The following is an 18,958-nucleotide window of genomic DNA, read 5'->3' on the forward strand; positions in this document are numbered from 1 at the left end:
TCACCTGGTCTACACCCACTGACATCAGCAGGAATTAAAATAATGCAGCACCTCATAGGGCAGAGGTACTCAGCATCCCACCGGATAAGGCCTTTGGTGGCTGATCCAAGGCTCCCTTTAGTCAATTACTCTTGTCATTGATTTTATAGGTTTTGGATCAGGCTCTAAGTAAGGAAACTCCACTTCCTTGGAGTTTTAATGTTCACTCAGGGGTGTGGGTTTTTGTTTTTGTTTTTGTTTTTTTAATTCTCACAATTCAGTGCAGACAGATCTCAGCGTGTGCGATGCACTTAAAATTTGCCTGCCCCGTGGAAAAGTCCTGCCGAATTTAATGGGATGGATTCAGTAGGGTGCATTAGAAACGACAGAGGTCTAACGACATTACTCTGAAACCCTATTCTATGCAGTCACCTGGGGGCGGGAGGAAGAGAAACATGGGATCTAATTGTATAAGCTGGCCCCACACAAAAATAAAGAACAGAGGAAAACGCCCAAATTACAGTTCACTTTTACCTGACACTCCTGGGAGGACCAGCCCCCTAAAAAAGCAGCTACTAAATAAACAGGCCGGGGTTTTAATAGGTGGGGGGGGGGGGGGGAATGTAGCTCTGGATCAGAAACCTAGGGGGCACTTGAAAGGAAAGGATTGCTAAATGGGAAGGAGCATTGGCCTTTGCAAATGCGGCTGCTCATCACATGGCCTCCCTGCAGCAAATCCCCCAGTGACCGATTAAGGTCTCGATCCTGTCAACCTTCCACGCACGGGACTTGGTCTGGGAATAGCGAGAGAAAAGGTGGGAGGCGACAGCTTTTACTGGACACGATCTGGAGTTACCCAGCGCCCTCCGAGGGACTGCGTGCTGGGGGTGGGAAGGGGGAGACAGCCTGGAAGCGGGCCACGCTGTAGTTTCTCCACGACGCTTCCCGTTTGGAGGGAGCAGCGCGTAGCCGCGGCCCCCGCCGCCCTTTGTCTCACACACGCACTCATGGCTCACAGGGGCCGCCGTCTGGGATCCCCCTGGCGGGGCCCTCGCTTCCCAGCTTGCCTCCGCCTATTGCATTGTGACTCAGCGCTAGGAGGCGGAGAGCTGAGGTGATCCCGCCAGCCAATGGCGAGGCTGCCTGAGCTCAGCCCAACGCAGCTGGTGGGAGTCAGAAAATCAGCCCGGGCTAGGGGGTTGGCTTGTTGTTTCCATGAGGTTATTTGCGGGCACGTGTCATAAACGGACCGATCCCGAGCAGATATGGCGGGGAAGGGGATCCAATAGAGCTAAAACCTGCAGCCAGTGGCATGGCTTAGCCAGAGAGTACACGTATTTCGGACAACGGATGACTGTTTCAGTGGGGCAGGTGGGGGGTGAGTAGGGGTACCTGATCTGTATTCACTGATCTCTCTCGCCTGAGCAGCATTCAGCAATAAAACCATGGCCACCTCCTTTCCTAGCATGATTTCAGTGAGACCGATCCATGCATCTGTCCTAGCTACTGTGGCACTTTTCGCCAGGGAGACCCTTTCAGTAGGAGAGCTGCTCGCAGCCCAGGGAGTGTTCCCTCCTCGCCTTTGATAAGTGCAGCTTCATAGCTCTGAGATGGGAAGATGGAAATCATGCCAGGAGTCGGTGCTCAGAAGGAGGCACGGCAGGAACACAAGCCAGACAGTTAAGATGAAGCCGAGAGGACAGACAGGACGGGACAGAGGGGGAGTGAAGGGTCACAAAGAAGATTGCATGTCTGAGAGAAGAGTAAAGGAAAAGGGAGATGGGGAGGGGAGAGAGAGAGAAGAGCCGCCCCTCCCCATTGTCCCTGCATCCTCCTGCCCTGGTTGTCACCCTGGGTGATTTAAAATGGCCTGGGGGGGCACTGTCACCACTGGCAGCATAGTGATGAGCTATGCTGCTACTGGCAACGTCCTGTGACTCCTGAGGGGTGGGTAGGGGAGGTCTCTATACACTGCTCCCGAGTCCTGTACACGCATACCCCCAGTACTTCCAGGAGCTGCTGCCAGAGGGGGGTGCCACATGTAAGCATGGCATCCCCATTTCCTCCCTGGGCCCATACCCACCCTTCTGCCCCCAAACTTCCTCCCAGAGCCTGTCCCACAAACCCCTGCCCCATCCCAGAGCATGCACCCAGCCCCCAAACTCCCTCCCAAAGCTTTAGGCAGGTGTGGGGGGCAGGAGTTTGAGTAGGGCAGGATGTGGGCTCTCAGCCCTGGTCTACACAAAATAAATTATTTCAAAATAATAAGTGGAGTGTCCACACTACCAAGCCTGGTATTTAAAAATAAGGGGCTGGTTATTTCAAAATAATAACTCTTGCTTTCCACTTATTTCAAAATAGTTCTTTCAGAATAGCAGTTGTGTGGACGCGCCACTGCTGCTATTTTGATATAACTACTTCCCAGAGTCATTCAATGCTCTAAGTTGCTCTTAGTCAAGGCTCTAAGTAGAGGTAGCACATCCACTTTAAGGGAGCCTGCTCGGTACTCTTGTACATTTCAAAGCAGGCACCTGCACGCAGCCTGGAATCAGCGTGACTTCCTGCTAGCCACCAGCTGTACACGGAATTCCGCACTCCTCCTTTGAAATGTACAAGAGCCCCTCAAAGGAGTGCGGAAGTGCTTATTGACTAGTCAATGGAAATTCCATTGACTACTTGACTAGTCAATTAACCGCATTTTAACATCCCTACTTCCTATTCAGACTCATTCTGCTGGTGTCAGATTTGCATATGAATTCACTTTGAAGCCTGTTTTTTATTTTTATTTTATATATTTTTGCTTGAGGATGGCAACTTTCAAGTCTGTAACTCTGTGTCCAGAGAGGTTAAAATGTTCTCCCCACTGGTTTTTATGTTACCATTCTTGCTGTCTGATTTGTGTCCATTCATTCTGTTGTGTAGACAGTTCCGTTTTGGCAGAATGGTATTACTGGCATATCACATTAAGACTACGTCTAGATTACATTCCATTTTCGTAAAAGGGATGCAAATTAGACGTACCGCAATTGCTAATGAAGCGGGGATTTAAATCTCCCCCACTTCATTAGCATAAAAATGGCTGCCGCTTTTTTTCGGCTCGGAGTCATGCCGGACTTTCTGCCCCCACCCATGACTTCCTCTTAGTCTAGTTGGGCAATGTGCTGGCCTTCCTGGTTCTTCCCCTCCCAGCCCAGCTGAACCAGGTGCCAGGCCCCCCAGCTCCCCTGGGCTGCCCAGCAGGATCACATGAGCTGGGTTTCCTGGCTTCCACTCTCCCCGTTCTCCCCCCCTCCTCAGTTCATGGCCCAGCTGGGCTCCCACCCCTCACTCCCCATTCAGCCCAGCTGGGTCATGCACTGGGCTCCTGAGCTCCCACCCTACCTCTCCACAGCGCACTGGGCTCCCAAGCCCCCTCACTTCCCTGAAGTGTGCTAGGACTCTCTGATCCCAGTAAAATAACAGGGCTACATCTACACTGGCATGATTTTGCGCAAATACTTTTAACGCAAGAGTTTTTGCGTTAAAGTATTTGCACAAGAGAGCGTCTACACTGGCACGTGCCTTTGCGCAAGACATGTGCTTTTGCACAAAAGCATCCGTGCCAGTGTAGACGCTCTCTTGTGCAAGAAAGCTCCAATGGCCATTTTAGCCATCGGGCTTGATTGCGCAGGAAATTAACGCTGCCTGTCTACACTGGCCTCTTGCGCAAGAACAGTTGCGCAAGAGGGCTTATCCCTGAGTGGGAGCGTCAGAGTATTTGTGCAAGAAGCACTGATTTCCTACATTAGAACATCAGTGTTCTTGCGCAAGCACTCGCAGCCAGTGTAGACAGGTGGCAAGATTTTGTGCAAAAGTGACTGCTTTTGCGCAAAATTTTGCCTGTGTAGACACAGCCCAGATGTTGCCAGAAACAGAGTTCTGGATTATAGAGGTGCCACCTGTATTTTTGTTGTGAGGTGTACAGTTGGTGGTGAGTATGTGTTTCAGGTTAGGGGGCTGTCTGTAAGGGAGGACTGGCCTGCCTCTTCACATCTGAAAGCTGGATTTAATATGCAAATTTGACAAGATCAGAATGGGTCTCTCATTACAGTGAGTAATATTCTACTTTAGGTACTCTCACCTTCTTATCCACATCCATGCTGACTGAATTCGCTTTGATGTAACACTCCCATCTCCATAGCCCTGTTGTTTTTTTCACTTCATGCATCTGACAAAGTTAGCTTCAACTCACAAAAATTTATGCTATAATACAACTGTTAGTCTTTAAAGTGCCACCCAACTCCCTGTTTTTGTTAATCCTGAGGTGCCCATGCAGCTCATAAACAAAGCTTACAGATGGATATCACTACACACCGTGCAGCCTTCCAGACTCCATCAAACTCATGTTTGTTTGTTTTTTCCTGGTGGCTGTGCCCATGAAAGCTCATGATACCATCTACATGTTTTGTTAGTCTTTAAAGTGCTACCAAACTATTTGTTGTTTTTTAAGTTTATCCTGTACAGACTAACTGCTACCCCCTGAAGCTTTTGAACATTAAAACTGTCATTGTTTGTATCTGTTAAACCAAAATGGATCACACTTCACACAAACATACAGCTAACAAGTTTATTCATTCAATGTAACATTCAAGAAAAAAGCCATAACAATAGCCTACTATTTTCTCTGAAATTAACTCTCAGTCCTTTCTGGTTTTGTTTCCTACTCCTATCCAATGCTTTACCAACAGACAGTAGCCATCCCAGGCACACACCAGTACATAATTCCAGCACTGACAGGTATGATTAGATTGTGGTCTGCACTCTGCTGGGTCAGCATCTGGAATCTAATCCTTTATTGGCCTGTCCTTTGAATGGATTGAACATTGTATAACTCCTCTATTCATCAGAATCCTTGACTGCTGCTAGTCATCTAATCCTGCAACTTCCACCTGGACACAGTGCAGCAAAACTTCTGCCCTTCCATAATCTCCGTTCACTGCTCCTTTCTCCTTTTTCTCTGCTGTCTTTTGCTACAAACCATAGTTTATTCTCCTCATTGTCTCTAACCTCTTCTATCTGTTCCTTGCTCTCTGTGCCTTCTCTCTTCCTCATTGCTCTATATCCCTTTAATTTCTAAAGAGCTGGCTTTGGGAATTATGGAGTTATGTGTTAACATGTGTAGTCATACACTGCTTGGCCTGGGATAACCTGACTGTGGCTTCCCACTTTTTTAAACACTGCCAATCATTACACCCATTATGATGTGCTCTGTCATATTTTCATTTCCTATTCTTTAGAGAAAATATAGACCTGATGCAAATATAATCCTGGAAAAACAGCCAAGTGCTTGCATAGCAGCTCTAAATTTACATTAAAAGCAGAATCACATCCTAGTTTTTCAGCCTGCTTTCTTCTGTTCTTTTTGACAGTCCCTTCTCCTGGTTGTTCTGTACCTTTCAGGCTACCTCCACCTGACAAATTCTCCACTAAGGTGAAATGAGATTTTGATGCCCTTACTCATGTTGCATACCTAATTGAACAAATAGTCCTACTCATTTCAATCCAACTGCATGAGCTCCTCTGCCATCTCTTTGAGTGAGAGTATATGAACCTGGCCCTTAGGCCCCAAACAGAAAGTCAGCCCATCATTGGCTCTAACACTACTTTTCCCCAAGATTTATTGTTGAAGGGATCAGCATGGTAGTGACATTGGTTTGTGTCCCAGGATTTGAATCTGAATCCCCTCCCCCACAGTATTCAAGGGAGTTCATATTAAGAAAATGCTGATGTTGGCCCAGCTCCTGTTCTGACAGTAAATCTGTTACACATTTTTAAGGGCACAAGCAAGAAAGTTTCTTAATCTTATGCATTTTGAAAAACCTAGCAAATCAAAAGTCAAACAAAGTTAATAACGTTAATTGAACTAACTACAAGAAAGAAGTACAAACCTTTCTTTGGGGATCATCAGGGTTAGACAAAGAGCCATTGTACTTCAAGGAGTATAGTATTTGCTTTACTCTTCCCATGACTCTTCCCAATTCTTGAATAGTGGATTTAATCCTGGAGGGCAAGTAACATTTGAGAACTGACTTCCCTGAGAACGTTGCTTCTTTTATCTCTCTCATGGCCTCATTTTCACTAGGCAGTTCTGCTGCTGACACTGATTTAACCTACCCAGCAGCTTCTAATATTTTGTTGTTTAACTGACTGACAAGTAGTTTCTGGCACCTGTGCATGGTTTGTTCACGGTTTTAAATCATCATTATGTAAAACAATGCCCCTTTTAAATGCTTTTAAATCTTTTATTCTACAGTATACTGTAATAGGCTGGGTATTGTTAAGGGTAGTGCTCCCATTGAAGTCAATGGTAAACCTCCAATGGGACTTTCAAATGACTTGTGAGTTTTGAAATGTAAGATTCCCAGCCTTTTGTGCCTGTCGCTCTACCACTAGTATCCCTTAGCTTCTTAATACAGTAGTACACAGAAATGCATGGTAAGTGCAGTAGTGTCTAGGAGAGTGACTTAGCTCTGTCCATTGTTTACCCATGTATGGGTGAAGCAGGCTTTCTTCATCTACAACAGACATCTAGGGTATGTCTAGACTACATGCCTCTGCCAACACAGAGGCATGTAAATTAGACATACCGACATAGTCATTGAAGCGGGGATTTAAATATCCCCCACTTCATTAGAATAAAAATGGCCGCCACGTTGTGCCTGCTCAGCTGTTTGTCGGCACGCACCGGCAGTCAAGAGGAGGATCGGATGACGAGGAAAGCCTCTGCTGACTGATCCTGAAAACCTCATTTCACGAAGCATAAGGGATCGGTTGGCAAAGGCTTTCCTCGTCAACCGATCCCCATCTTGACTGCTGGTTTGTGGCGACAAACAGCTGGAGCCAGCACAACGCGGTGACCATTTTTATTCTAATGAAGCGGGGATATTTAAATCCCCTCTTCATTGACTATGTTGGTATGTCTAATTTACATGACTCAGTCAGCAGAGGCATGTAGTCTAGACATACCCCTAATGACCTTGTCGGGTATATTGCATGGGTGCTACCAGTGGTAGGAGCTGTGGTGTAGACAGGACAGATGCTTTTACCATCCTGCCATCTAAGAAGGTGGGAAAGGCCAGCAGGATTGTTGGACCTCTTAGAGATTCCTAGGGATCCTTCAGCCTTATAAAGAGTCCTGATGGAGATGGGGGGACAAATTTTAGTCCACTGAAGAATTCTGAGATGTGACCTTCATGGAATTTTCCTTATCCTCAGTCCTCTCTTATGACTTTCACTGTGAGAGAGTGGGGCAGTCCAGCCCTCTTATTTGTGCATGCTTTCACCTTTCACCATCTCAAAAACAGCTGAAGAAATGTTGCTCAAATTGAACCACACCCCCCCTCTGGGAATGAGATTAAACATGAGAGACTTGAACTCCAAAGAAGAGTCCACTTCATCCCTGCACCAGCACAGAGAAAAAGAACAGATAGTTTGAAGCTCCCCTCTTAAGAAAATGGGAGGTTGGCAATGTACCCACTGGTGTAAGCTAAGGCAATACTTGCCCTGTGCGTCTATAAAACCCCACTGAACCAAGAATAGCCATGTTGCAGATCTGCTCTGGCCACAATCCCCCCCCCCCCCATCTCCAAATTTGCCTACTTCCTCCTGCAGGCTGGCATCACTCCCATGCTTACCCCCTAAAACCAGGGATAAGGAGGTGGTACAGAGCTGTCATAACTGGCTTTAACAGCTGGATATAGATAAGAAGTTGATCTTGCTCCGTAACTGGTCAATGACAGTGGTCAGAACAAGATATTTCAAATACTGGTGCAAGAATCCCTGATTTAGAGATTCTGGAAATACAGTAGAACCCTTATTTTACAAACTAAGTGGGGTTTGAGGAACTAATACAAATAAAAAAATTCATAATGCTGAACATCTCCAAATGTATAGTGGGCTTGGTGTATAAGTTGACAGACAGTGCATATCTTCACTTTCTTCTTGTCCTTCAAACTACTGTCAAGCCATTTCCAATGCATTGAAGGAATGTGTAGGTATGTTGACTTGTTATTTATCAATAGCATTTTTATTATGTGATCTATTTTACCGTTGGACAAAAATGGTTCATATAACTGGTCATTCCTGAGACTTGCATCTGTAAAACTGAGATTCCTCTGTCAGGCTGCCACAGTGAAATCTAGCAGCAGTGAGTTCTGCAGGTTATTTATCCATTGTGTGAAAATGTGTTAGCATGAAAAAAGATCCTGTAAAAATGTGTTAGCATGAAAAAAGATATATCTGATCTTCTTTTTGGTCCTGCAACTGAAATCAAAGCTAGCTTAATCTTATTGTTCCTGAGGTTATACGTTTTGAAACCCTATGATTACTGAATAAGATAATTAACAGAATTATGCTGAACTCTTGGAAACAAGTCTATACGTAGTTCAGACATAGAATTAGGTCATCCAAAACTCAGTCATAGAACAATATGTGGAGGCAACAACTTTTCACTAGCTCTGAGGAATCAACTAAATTAAGAATACAACTAAAGAGCTCTTCTAATTTGTTCATGTCCAGACGTGTTCCTGCTCTCATGTTAGTTAGGAGACTTGCTTAGATTCTAATAACTACTGGTGACTTCAGGTTATATCGGCAGTTCCCTGAATTTAAAGCTCAGCAGCGGAAGAAAAGGTGATTGAATAGAATATGATCCTGGGACACTGTCTACTGATTTCATCTAGTCTAAAAAGCAAAGGTGGGACAAACCGTACTTGGATTTCTTATTGCAGTAACCCCATTGTTGTATTTTGATTTTGGAAATCTGACTGATGCTGGACCCACAACTTGTAGGAATAGAGAATTTTACCCTTTTCTAGTTTCTTGCTCACATGTGACTAGAATTGAGCAAAAAAAAAAACGATCTCACTGTAAATTCCTGTATTTCAGCATTTGAACAAGGATAAAGTTAAACAAGTTTTTCTACAGAACAAAACATTCAGAAAAATGTCAGTTTGGAAGTGTAATACACTTATGCCTCTTGATCAGTGGTGAAGAATGTTGCTCAAAAAATGAGGAGTACAGGATCTGCGGAAAAAGCTTCCTGCTGTCGGCAGAGCCGCGGCTACACTTTACTTTCACTTTCAACACTGAGCCTGATCGGGACAGCATCGGAACGTGAGTATGCAAACGACGCCTGGGATTTTTAAATCCCGAGCTCATTTGCACTTCTGAAGTGCTCGATTTGCATCCCTCTGTCGGCAGAGGGATGCAGTCTAGACGTAGCCTCAGGGACAATGTCTATATGACATCTCTTCCTCATTGTATTCTCTACCACCGGGCCAATCGGGACTGAGGGGCGAGCCACACCACCCATGCCAGCTGCCACAGCCCAAGGGTCCTGAATGTGCACCAGGATCCAGGAATACCTCATGCGCCAGCATGTCAACGTCCTGGGCAACATGCAGCAGACCCTGGCACAGAAGATATGCGATGATGCTGAAAGGCAGAACCGAGCCTGGGACCAGTTCCTGCAGCGGTGTGATAGCATGTGTGCCATCATGAGAGAAAAGATAGCACACCCGCCTGCTGTCTCTCCTCCTGCCTACAACCCTCTTGCTCCTTTGCTATGCCCATTCCCCCTCCCCCTACCACCTGCAATGCCTCTGCTCCTTCCCCAAACAGTGCCCATGCCCCCTCCCCAACCAATGCCCATGCCCTCTCCCCCTGCCCCCGACCATCCCTGACTCCGCTCCAGCCCCCGTCCTATCTCCTCCCATAGTCCCTAGACACAATCCCAACTCTAACGATGTCCCCACACCCGAGGTGGCACATCTAGCCACCCCAGACACCACTCCGAGCTCCCCTCCGCCTCCAGGTTATAAGCCCCCCTCTCCCTGCTCACCTTTTCTTAATGTAAGTTAAATACAGACTTCATTTTGTTGGAAACCAAACAGGTGTGTTTATTGAGAGATCAGGGAAGGAGCAAAGGGAGGAGATGTGTGCTGGGGAAGGGATAGGGCAGCAATCCAGAGGCCCCAGTTGGGGAGGCCCTGGGGAGAGTTACTGGGGTCCTTGAGAGAACCTCTCCCTCAGGTCCTCCTAGATACGCACCCCGGCCTGATGGGCATGGCGGATGGCATCTGTCTGCGGCTGCTGGAAGACTCGCCCCTCAGAGCCGGCATCTGCCCCCACCCTGGGAGGAAGGCCTCTCCCTTCCTTTCCATAATGTTGTGGAGGACACAACATGCCACGACGGACTCAGGGATGTTGTGCTCCCCCACGTCGAGGTGGGTCAGCAGGCACTTGAACTGCACCTTGAAGTGGTCGAATGCACACTCGACCTGGATCCCGGCCCAGTTCAGGTGGCCATTAAATTGGTTCCTGCTGGGGTCCAGGTGTCCAGTATAAGTCTTCATAAGCCATGGCATCCGGGGGTAAACTGCATCCCCACGATGCACAATGGCATCTGCACATCCCCAATGGCAAATTCATGATGGGGGAAGAATGTGCCCACCTCCAGCTTTCTGTACAGGCTAGAGTTCTGAAACACGCAGGCATCGTGTGCCCTGCCCGACCACCCAACAAAAATGTCTATGAACAGTCCACGATGGTCGACCAGAGCCTGCAGCACCATAGAAAAGTAGCTCTTGCAATTTATGTATTGGGCTGCTCGGTGCTCTGTTGCATGGATTGGAATATGGGTTCCATCGATGGCTCCACTGCAGTTCGGGAACCCCAGGACAGCAAGTCTGGCCATGATGGGGTCCAGGTCTCCCAGGTGGATGACCCTGTGCAGCAGTATTGAGTTGATGGCCCTCACAACCTGCAGAAGGACACACACACACACAATAGAGAATGAGAGAGGGAGTGCCTGAGCCCTTGGGCAGTGCCCGACCCCCTTCCCTCCCTCTCCCCCTCAAACAACCCAGGAGCCACTGCCTATGAGGCCACCTCCCCAGAAGCAGGGTTGTGTGAGGATAGAACTGCAGAACTCCCTAGGGACAGGGCTTTCCCCCACCCCCCACACCTCCCAACTCCCCTTTCCTGAGGGTCCCCCTTTTCCAGGACTCCCCCTCCCATGCAGGGACTTCAGCCCCAGAGTGCCTTACCTGCATGAGGAGGGCCCCGACAGTGGACTTCCCCACTCCACACTGGTTGCCCACCGACCGGTAGCTGTCTGGGGTGGCGAGCTTCCAGATGGCAATTGCCACCCACTTCTCCAGGGGGATGGCAGGCCGCGAGTGCGTACTGAGTCTCCAGATGGTGAGGGCAAGCCAGGCACAGAGTTCCAAAAAGGTGGCCTTCCACATGCGGAAGGTTTGGAGCCACTACTGGTCATCCCACCACTCCATGACCAGCTGGCCCCACCAGTTCCAACTGGTGTAGAACCTCCAGAAATACCTGTCCACTGTGTGAGGGGGGACTGCAGAACCCCCCAGAGATGGGGCTTCCTCTGTACCCCCACTCCACCTCCCACACCTCCCAACTTCCCTTTCCCGAGGGTCCCCCTTTTCCAGGACTCCCCCCCCATGCAGGGACCACAGCCCCAGAGTGGGTCTGGAAGGGGTGGTTGCCAGAGTGTAGCTCCTGCACCCAGGGAGAGGGTCCCAAGAAAGAGTTCAGGGTCAAGCTCAGTCAGGACCAGGAAGGCAACTGGCATAAAGTGCTATAGAAACTGCAGCGTGGCCATGTGGGGCTATCACAAGCCAAGGGGCAGCGCCAGCTCCATGGCACAAAGGGAAAAGCCGTGGCATCCAAAAAAGCAGGGTAACCACAGCAGGCACTGGAAGAGCTTTGCCGTCCCTCAGAGTGGTAGGCAAGCACGCAGCAGAAGCAGAGAAATGGCTGTCCAGAGGGGTCCCTTTAAGCACGTGTCTCTGCAAGGCTCCAGCACCAGCACTTGGGAGCAACTGGTGACCTAAAGCCCTGGCTGAAGTGGTTCCGGGTGGCCTTTTATACGAGAGAGCATCCAATCACTCTAGACACTCTTTTGAAAAAGCAGATCACTTTTTCGATGCGCTGTTGTATGTGGACACTCTCTTGCGCAAGAAGTTTTTTTCGAAGAGATCTTCCAAAAAAAGCTTCTTTTGAAAGAAGCCTGCAGTCTACACATAGCCTGGGTGGCAGCCCTGCTACCAGGCTCCCGGTTTTGCTGCCATAGGGCAGCCCCGCTACTGGGTTCTAGCAGCATTGGAGGGCTACCAGCCACTGAACCTTCACCAGGACTCTGGTTCTGGAACATCCATGCTCCTTCCAGACCATGGATGTTGCCATACCAGAGAGTCCTGGGTTAGAAAGGTTCAACCTGTATTAATAAATGATATGGGAAAAAAGGGATAAACAGTAAGGGCAAATTTGCAGATGATGCAAAACTATGCAAGACAGTTAAGCCCCAGGCAGACTGAAGAGCTACAAAAGAATTTCTAAAAGCTGGGAGGCTGGGCAACAACATGGCTGATGAATGTCAATGTTAAATATAAAGTAATGCACACTGGGAAACAATCCCAACTATGCATATAAAATGATTGGGTCTAAATTGCTGTTACTGCTCAAGAGAGGTATCTAAGGGTATGTCTACACTAATGGTCTCTAATCTTTTAATGCATGAGATCACTTTTTGCATTTAAGTGCAATCCAAGATCTACCTGAAACCCAAATACCATTGCCCCACCTCCTTTGTGCCCCTTCTCCAAGGCCCCACCCCTGCTCTCTCCATCCTTCCTCCCTCCCTTTTACTAGGGATTTGGAGTGTGAGAAGGGCTCTGAGCTACAGGCAGTTGGGGTGTCGGAGAGGGTTCTAGGTGCAGGCTCCGGGATGGCATTTGGGTACAGTGGTGCTTGGGATGTAAGAGAGGGTTTATGACTGGGATAGGGTTTTGGGATGTGGGCTCCAACTGGGCACTGTTTACCTCAGGTGGCTCCTGGTAGTAGTGCAGTGAGGCTAAGGTAGGCTCACCCCGTCCTGGCCCTGCACCACTCCCAAAAGCAGCCAGCATTCTCCATCCCAAGTCCTGTTGTGTCCCCTTGCTGCTCTGTGGAGATAGGATACAAAGTGGGAAAGGGGGCACCTTGGCATCAGCACCCTACCTCTCCCTCCCCTGCACTGCACAACAAGCAGGAGGCTCCCAATGGGAGAGGTCCAAGGCAAAGGGCAAAAGATGCGCAGCAGTGGGGGGGAAGGGCCGCTGAAGTGCCGGCACTTGATAATAACCACTTGGCCAAACCAGTCAGGATCACTTGTCAGAGGCTCCAAGATCTACCAGTAGATCCCGATCGACTGGTTGGTGAACACTGGTCTACACAGTCACACATAGTTGGAAATAAACTTATTTCAAGATAGCCTATTTTGAAATTTTGTGCTGTCTACACAGTGCCAAATTTCAAAATAGAGCGCTACTTCCTTATTCCTCATTCAACGAGGTTTACAGGAAGCTGGAATAAGACACCTGTTATTTAGAATCTCTTTCAAAATAACGGGCATGCTGTTAAGACATGCACAATGCTATTTCAGGGTAACGGATATTATCTCAAAATAGCGCCTAAGGGTTGGTCTGGATAGGTCTCAGAAAACGTCCACTACCTCTGTGCAGCAGCAGGAAAAAAAAGTGAGGGAATCATTAAGAAAGGGATAGATTAAAAAGACAGAAAATATCATTACTTCTATAAAAATCTATGGTTTGCCCACATCTTGAATACTGTGGTTGCCCCATCTAAAAAAAGATATATTGGAAAAGGTTCAGAAAAGGGGAACAAAAATTATAAAGGGTATGGAACAGCTTCTTTATGAGGAAAGATTAATAAGACTGGGACTTTTCATCTTGGAAAAGAGATGACCAGGGAGGCATATGATTGAGGTCTATAACTGATGCGTTATAAGTCCTCCCATTCCACGCTATAAGTTGTGCGAAACGCTCCCCCCAATTTGCTTAAATGGAAGTTGTTTCACTATAAGTCCAAGTTTTTTGGAACGTATCTTGGACTTATAGCGAGGACCCCCTGTATTTACTCATAACAAAATAATTGGGGGTCATCAAATAAAAATAATAAGGCAGGAGGTGTAAAACAAGTAAAAGGAAGTATTTCTTCACACAATACACTTTCAACCAGCAGAACTCTTTGCCATAAGATGTTGTGAAGACCAAAACCATAGTAGGGTTCAAAAAAGAACTAGATGAATTCGTGGAAGATAGGTCAATGGCTATTAGTCGAGAGGAACAGGGAAGATGTCCCTAGCCTGTTTGTCAGAAGCTGGAAGAATGAGCAACAAAGAAAGAACCCTTTGATTACCTATTCTGTTTATTGCTTTTGTGGCACCTGGTATTGGCCACTGTCAGAAGACAGGATATTGGCTTAGATGGACCTTTTCTCTGACCCAGCACGGCCATTTTTTTGTCCTTAAGTGAAATATTTTGTGTCAATTCAGCAAATGGAAATATTTCAATTTAGGTCAAATTGATCCCAAACAAAATATTCTGTCAGTTTTCCCAGGGAAAATATATATTTTTTTAAATCTGCAAAATACAATTTTTGCATGGCAAATTTCAATTTTGCAGAAACTGCATTTTCCATCAAAAATAATGCTGTTGGAAAATTTCCAGCTAGTTCTAATTGTAATCATAATAGTGATACAATGCTTCCTCTTTATAATCCTCGCTCAACTCCTAGGAACTTGATGAGAATAAGATTAAAAATACATAAGCCCCATCATTCACCTTCTAACTATGCCTATGAGGGTAAAGAGCCAACCACACTCACCACAGAAAAAAGACATAAATGCACCCAGAACTCTGAGATCAATACTGCATACAACTCATTAACAGCCTGCAGTAAACCAGCATCATCATTCTAAATATGTACACAGGCAGACTGAGTGAGAAACCTCAGTAGATGTGATATGTATAAGCTTAGGACAGTTACCCCACTAGGCTCTCTCACCCTTCTTCCACACAAAATCCCCTTCATCTCCAATCTGCTCCATAAGTAATTTTCTTTCATCTCTTAGCAAGCTCCTGTACCCTCTAGTTCATTGGCATAATCAGCAAATCTGCTCTTTCATCATCAAAGGGATAGGATCCTTGAGAAATCAGGATCTTGAGACTGACAATTTCCAGGAACACTGGAAAGAGGCCAGTGTTCCTGGTCAGCCATGATGGCCAGGGTAGGCGGGCCAATGAGGGACTGAAGTGACTTGGTGGGGGGCATCCTCTATGTGAGCTAGATTTGGCTGGGTCAGACTGAGTGAGGCCAAGTCAAGGGGAGAGTAAGGGTCCAAGGTGAGCTGGGGAGGAGAGCCATGCCAGCCAGGGAGAGAGAGAGAGACAGAGATGTAACCCAGAAGTAGATCCATGCTGGGAGGAGAGTTGCAGCCACAGATCCTGAGACACAGCACAGCAGAGTGGAGCTGGGGCTGGAGCAAGGTATGGTGAGCAGCAAGGGTGAGTAGAGGGGGCCTTGGGTAGGCGCCCAGTGGAGGGAGACTCCACCAGCCAAAAGGCCTTGCAGGCCAGAATGGGGAGGGGAGGCTGATGCTGAGGAGAGGGATCCTGCCACTCAGAGTAAGCATCTGACTTGCAGCATCCCTGTGGCACAGCTAGGGTCTGAGGCGGAGGCCTGGGACCTACATGGAACAGACTATTAACTTTCCTTATATTCCAGATGCACTGTGGTCACTGTGCCATAGAGCGGAGTAATGTGTTTTCCATTAGCTTTTTCCCATTTTTTCTCTTTTTAAAAATTGATTAATATATTGTATTTGCTTTGAACTGTATGCAAATGATCAGTCGATCAGGAAAACAGCCAGTGAGATGAGAGCACCCCAGAGTGGGGTCATCCTAACCCAGGGGTGGGCAAGAGGCTGCCAGCAGGCCGGATCCAGTCCATCAAGCCACCAGATCTAGCCCTTGGCCACCTCGATGGAAGCCCTAGGCAGAGAAGAGCTCACACTTTGAAAAGCCAGCTGCTCTCCATTCCGGAGGAGGAGGGAGATTTCTCATGCTGTTCCCACCCCCAGCAAAATCTCTTAGCTCCCATTAGCCAATCTATCAGTTTCTCCCTTCCTCCTTAACCTCCTCCCCTAACCCTCCCTCTCATGCCCAGAGTGGAGCCACGTGCAGCAGCAAGCAGCCTTCAGCAGACAATCTGCCTCAGGTTTCTGCTGGTAAGCCCTTCCAGCCAGAGCCTGCCTCTGGACCCGCAGCCTCTCCCTTCCCCAACCCTCTGCTCCCCCTCCACATGCCCAAACCCTCTCCCCTCTCCTCCACCCATACCCCCTCCCAGATCTGGCACCCCAATCTCCTGCCCCAGATCACAATCCCCTCCTATCTTAGGTCACATCCCAAAATCCTGCATCCCAGTCCCCTGCCCTAGGTCACAGTTGCCTCCTTAACCCATACTCTCTCCCAGACCCTACTCTCCCTCCTGCACCCCAGTCCCTTACCCCAAGCTCCCTTCTGCACCCAACTTCCATTCCAGACCCGGAATTCCTCCATTAATATCCTGGAAGATTGCAACCCTTGGCCACTTTCCAAAATCATGGAGTGCCCCTCCCCCCCCCCCCCCGGAAAAAATGATTGTCCACCTGGGTCCTAGCCCCTGCCCTAGGTGACCACAATAAGGTTAGGGGTTCAGCCTCTAGGAATATTGGGCCCAGCACTGTTGGGGTTACAAGGACTCTGCTATGCAGGAGAGTGGGAGGGGAGCCCTCAAGGTCAGGGAGGCCTCCGGATAAGGGAAGTGGTAGTGAGGACTTAGATCATTTTGCAGGCTATTTCACAGGGTAGTGTAGCAGCCAGGAAAGTTTCCCTCAATAGCGGAACCATTCCCCTGCTTAATTGTGCAATGAGGAAAAATCTCTTTAAACCCTTTCCCACAATGGTCAGGCATTATTGCCTCTGGGTATATTTATTTCAGTGCAAAAGTCAAAAGCAATTGCAAGCACTTGCCTGTAGACACAAAATAAAGAATATGTAGGTCAACATTCTTAAGCCATGTCACCACTACAGATAAGATTGAAGCAGCTGCAGTCAATCTTCCAGGGTTCATGAAGACACGCTAATTTGAAGTGAGAAGGTGCTCCTGTCAATGCTGGTAGTCCTGCTTCTATAAGGAGTAAGGGAGTGTGCTCCCTTTGACATCCTGCATGGTACCAAACTTCAAATTAAGATATTTCGACTTAAGCTATGCAATTAATGTAGCTAAAGTTGTGTGTTTTAATTGGGACTTATCCCCTGGTGTAGACCTGGCTCAGTGAGGGAGCAATTGCACATAGTTAAAATAAACCTTATCTAACTACAATTTAAAGGTGTTTACTCTTATGTGCAAGTATTTTTCTTCAGAAATTACGTCAGAAATTACTGTGTCAACACTACAAAGAAAAGTCCGAAAAAGAGATGCAAATTTCAAACCGCAATTTGCGTATCTTTTCCTGCTTTTCGTTCAGAAAAACCTCCTCTTTCAGCACATCCTTTCTTCCTTGTACAGCGAGGTTTGCACGGATGGCAAAAGAACGTGTCCGCTTTTCCATATTTTTTTTCGGAAATGTTGATGCGTTCTTTGGATACGGCATAGCTTTTCTGGGATATCTCTAAGCCACTATGTATCCTGGAAAAGAGCTGCAGTGTAGACGTAGCCAGAATCATTACTTCAGTGGAACTATGCTAGGGAAGACTTTGGCTGTCTTTGTATGCTACAAACTTGTTTTATCCTGACAAGTACATTTTAAATGATTCACCTACACTGTGGGTTAATTGGCAGTTTATCAGAGACTCGTTTAGATTCCTGCTGCCCTTCTCTTTTTCACAGGTAAATTGCCAGATAGGAACTCTTTGCCCTACGTTCCTTCATTTTGGTTACAAAAGAACAATAAGCTTGTTTTAATATTATTTGCTTAGCACTGCCCGTGTGATCAGCACTACATACTACGTATATCTTGAAGAGCTAGCAATCTAAAAATGCGTGGGTCAGATTTTGAGTTTATACAAATTAACACAGATCCACTGACATCAGAGGAGTTCTTCTGATTCACATCAGCTAAGGATCATTATTTTGGAAATTTTGTGCCATTATTTTGGAAATTTTGTGCAGGTTACTTAACAATGCATGGTTTAGTATTTATCACTATATAGACAAACCACGAGAGCAGATGCAGAAGTATCTAGCTTTAGAGCACCAGAGTAACAAAAATGCCTTCTCAGAAAACCTAGAAGGGAATTATATTTAACAGAACAATCATATCCAGAGGTCGGTCAAAGTCATGTCAGCATACATGACTGCCTCTGAGCAACACTCTTTGGACACCCAGGTTTTCTCCATCACCCTCACATTCTGCAATATGGACATAAGAAAACAAAGCTTCCAGGGTTCTCGGCATGGTGAAAGCAGATGCCAGTATCCTACACCTATATTTCAATACTCTCCAGGCATTGGTGGTAGGTAAACCTAGAGCTAGGGGAGGCAAGCCCCCAGTTCCACCCTTTCTGCCCGAGAACCCACCCCTGCTGTCCATGGGAGCCAAGCCCCACACTGTAGAGGCCCCCCCCAGAGCATGAGTGGCCCCCAGTACACCAAGCACAGGAGGTCCATGCTCCTTGCCCCAGCACAGGCAATCTGCCTCTCTCCCCCATGAGTACAGGCAGCCAGTGGCTCAGTTCCTCCCACCCAAATACTCCCAGAGCGGCCCAGCCCTCCCTGGAGCACTTGCAGCCAACAGGTCAGTATCGGCCTTTCCCCACCAGCCCTCCCTGTCCCTCTCCAGCACTGGCACTGCAGGCAGTGTGCAACCCCAGCTTTCCTGGAGCATGGGGAGAGCTGGTAATGCAGGGCTAAAGCCTGGGGAGCCCCAGGAGACTGGGGAAGCCGCACTGTATGGGGGAGGGCTGGGGAGTGCAGCGTGGGCCAGGCCAGCCAGGCAGTTTGGGAAGGAATTGCCTTCTGCAGCCTCTAAAACTTGCTGCCCATGTCTCCAATATGGATGGAATTATGTATTCAAAGTATGTATTCAAGG

The 18,958-nt window shown here is 47.5% G+C and overlaps 1 protein-coding gene across 6 annotated transcripts in view; it reads right to left on the reverse strand.

Moving 5' to 3' along the window:
- The window catches only part of LPIN1 (lipin 1), a 134,582-nt gene that overhangs the window by 61,471 nt on the left and 54,153 nt on the right, over positions 1-18,958 (reverse strand). The window contains exon 1 of one of the 6 annotated variants that reach the window (XM_025179201.3): positions 1,372-1,806. The exons of 3 other annotated variants lie outside the window; for them this stretch is intronic. The gene's annotated coding sequence lies outside the window, so the exon portion shown is untranslated. Of the gene's footprint in view, positions 1-4; positions 1,004-1,371; positions 1,807-18,958 lie in introns of those variants that run through there. 2 more of the 6 variants (XM_075923490.2, XM_089777043.1) reach the window with 2 other exon arrangements.

This window comes from Pelodiscus sinensis, chromosome 3 (genome assembly GCF_052426305.1).
Source record: "Pelodiscus sinensis isolate ZL-2025 chromosome 3, ASM5242630v1, whole genome shotgun sequence".
NCBI classification, from domain to species: domain Eukaryota; kingdom Metazoa; phylum Chordata; order Testudines; family Trionychidae; genus Pelodiscus; species Pelodiscus sinensis.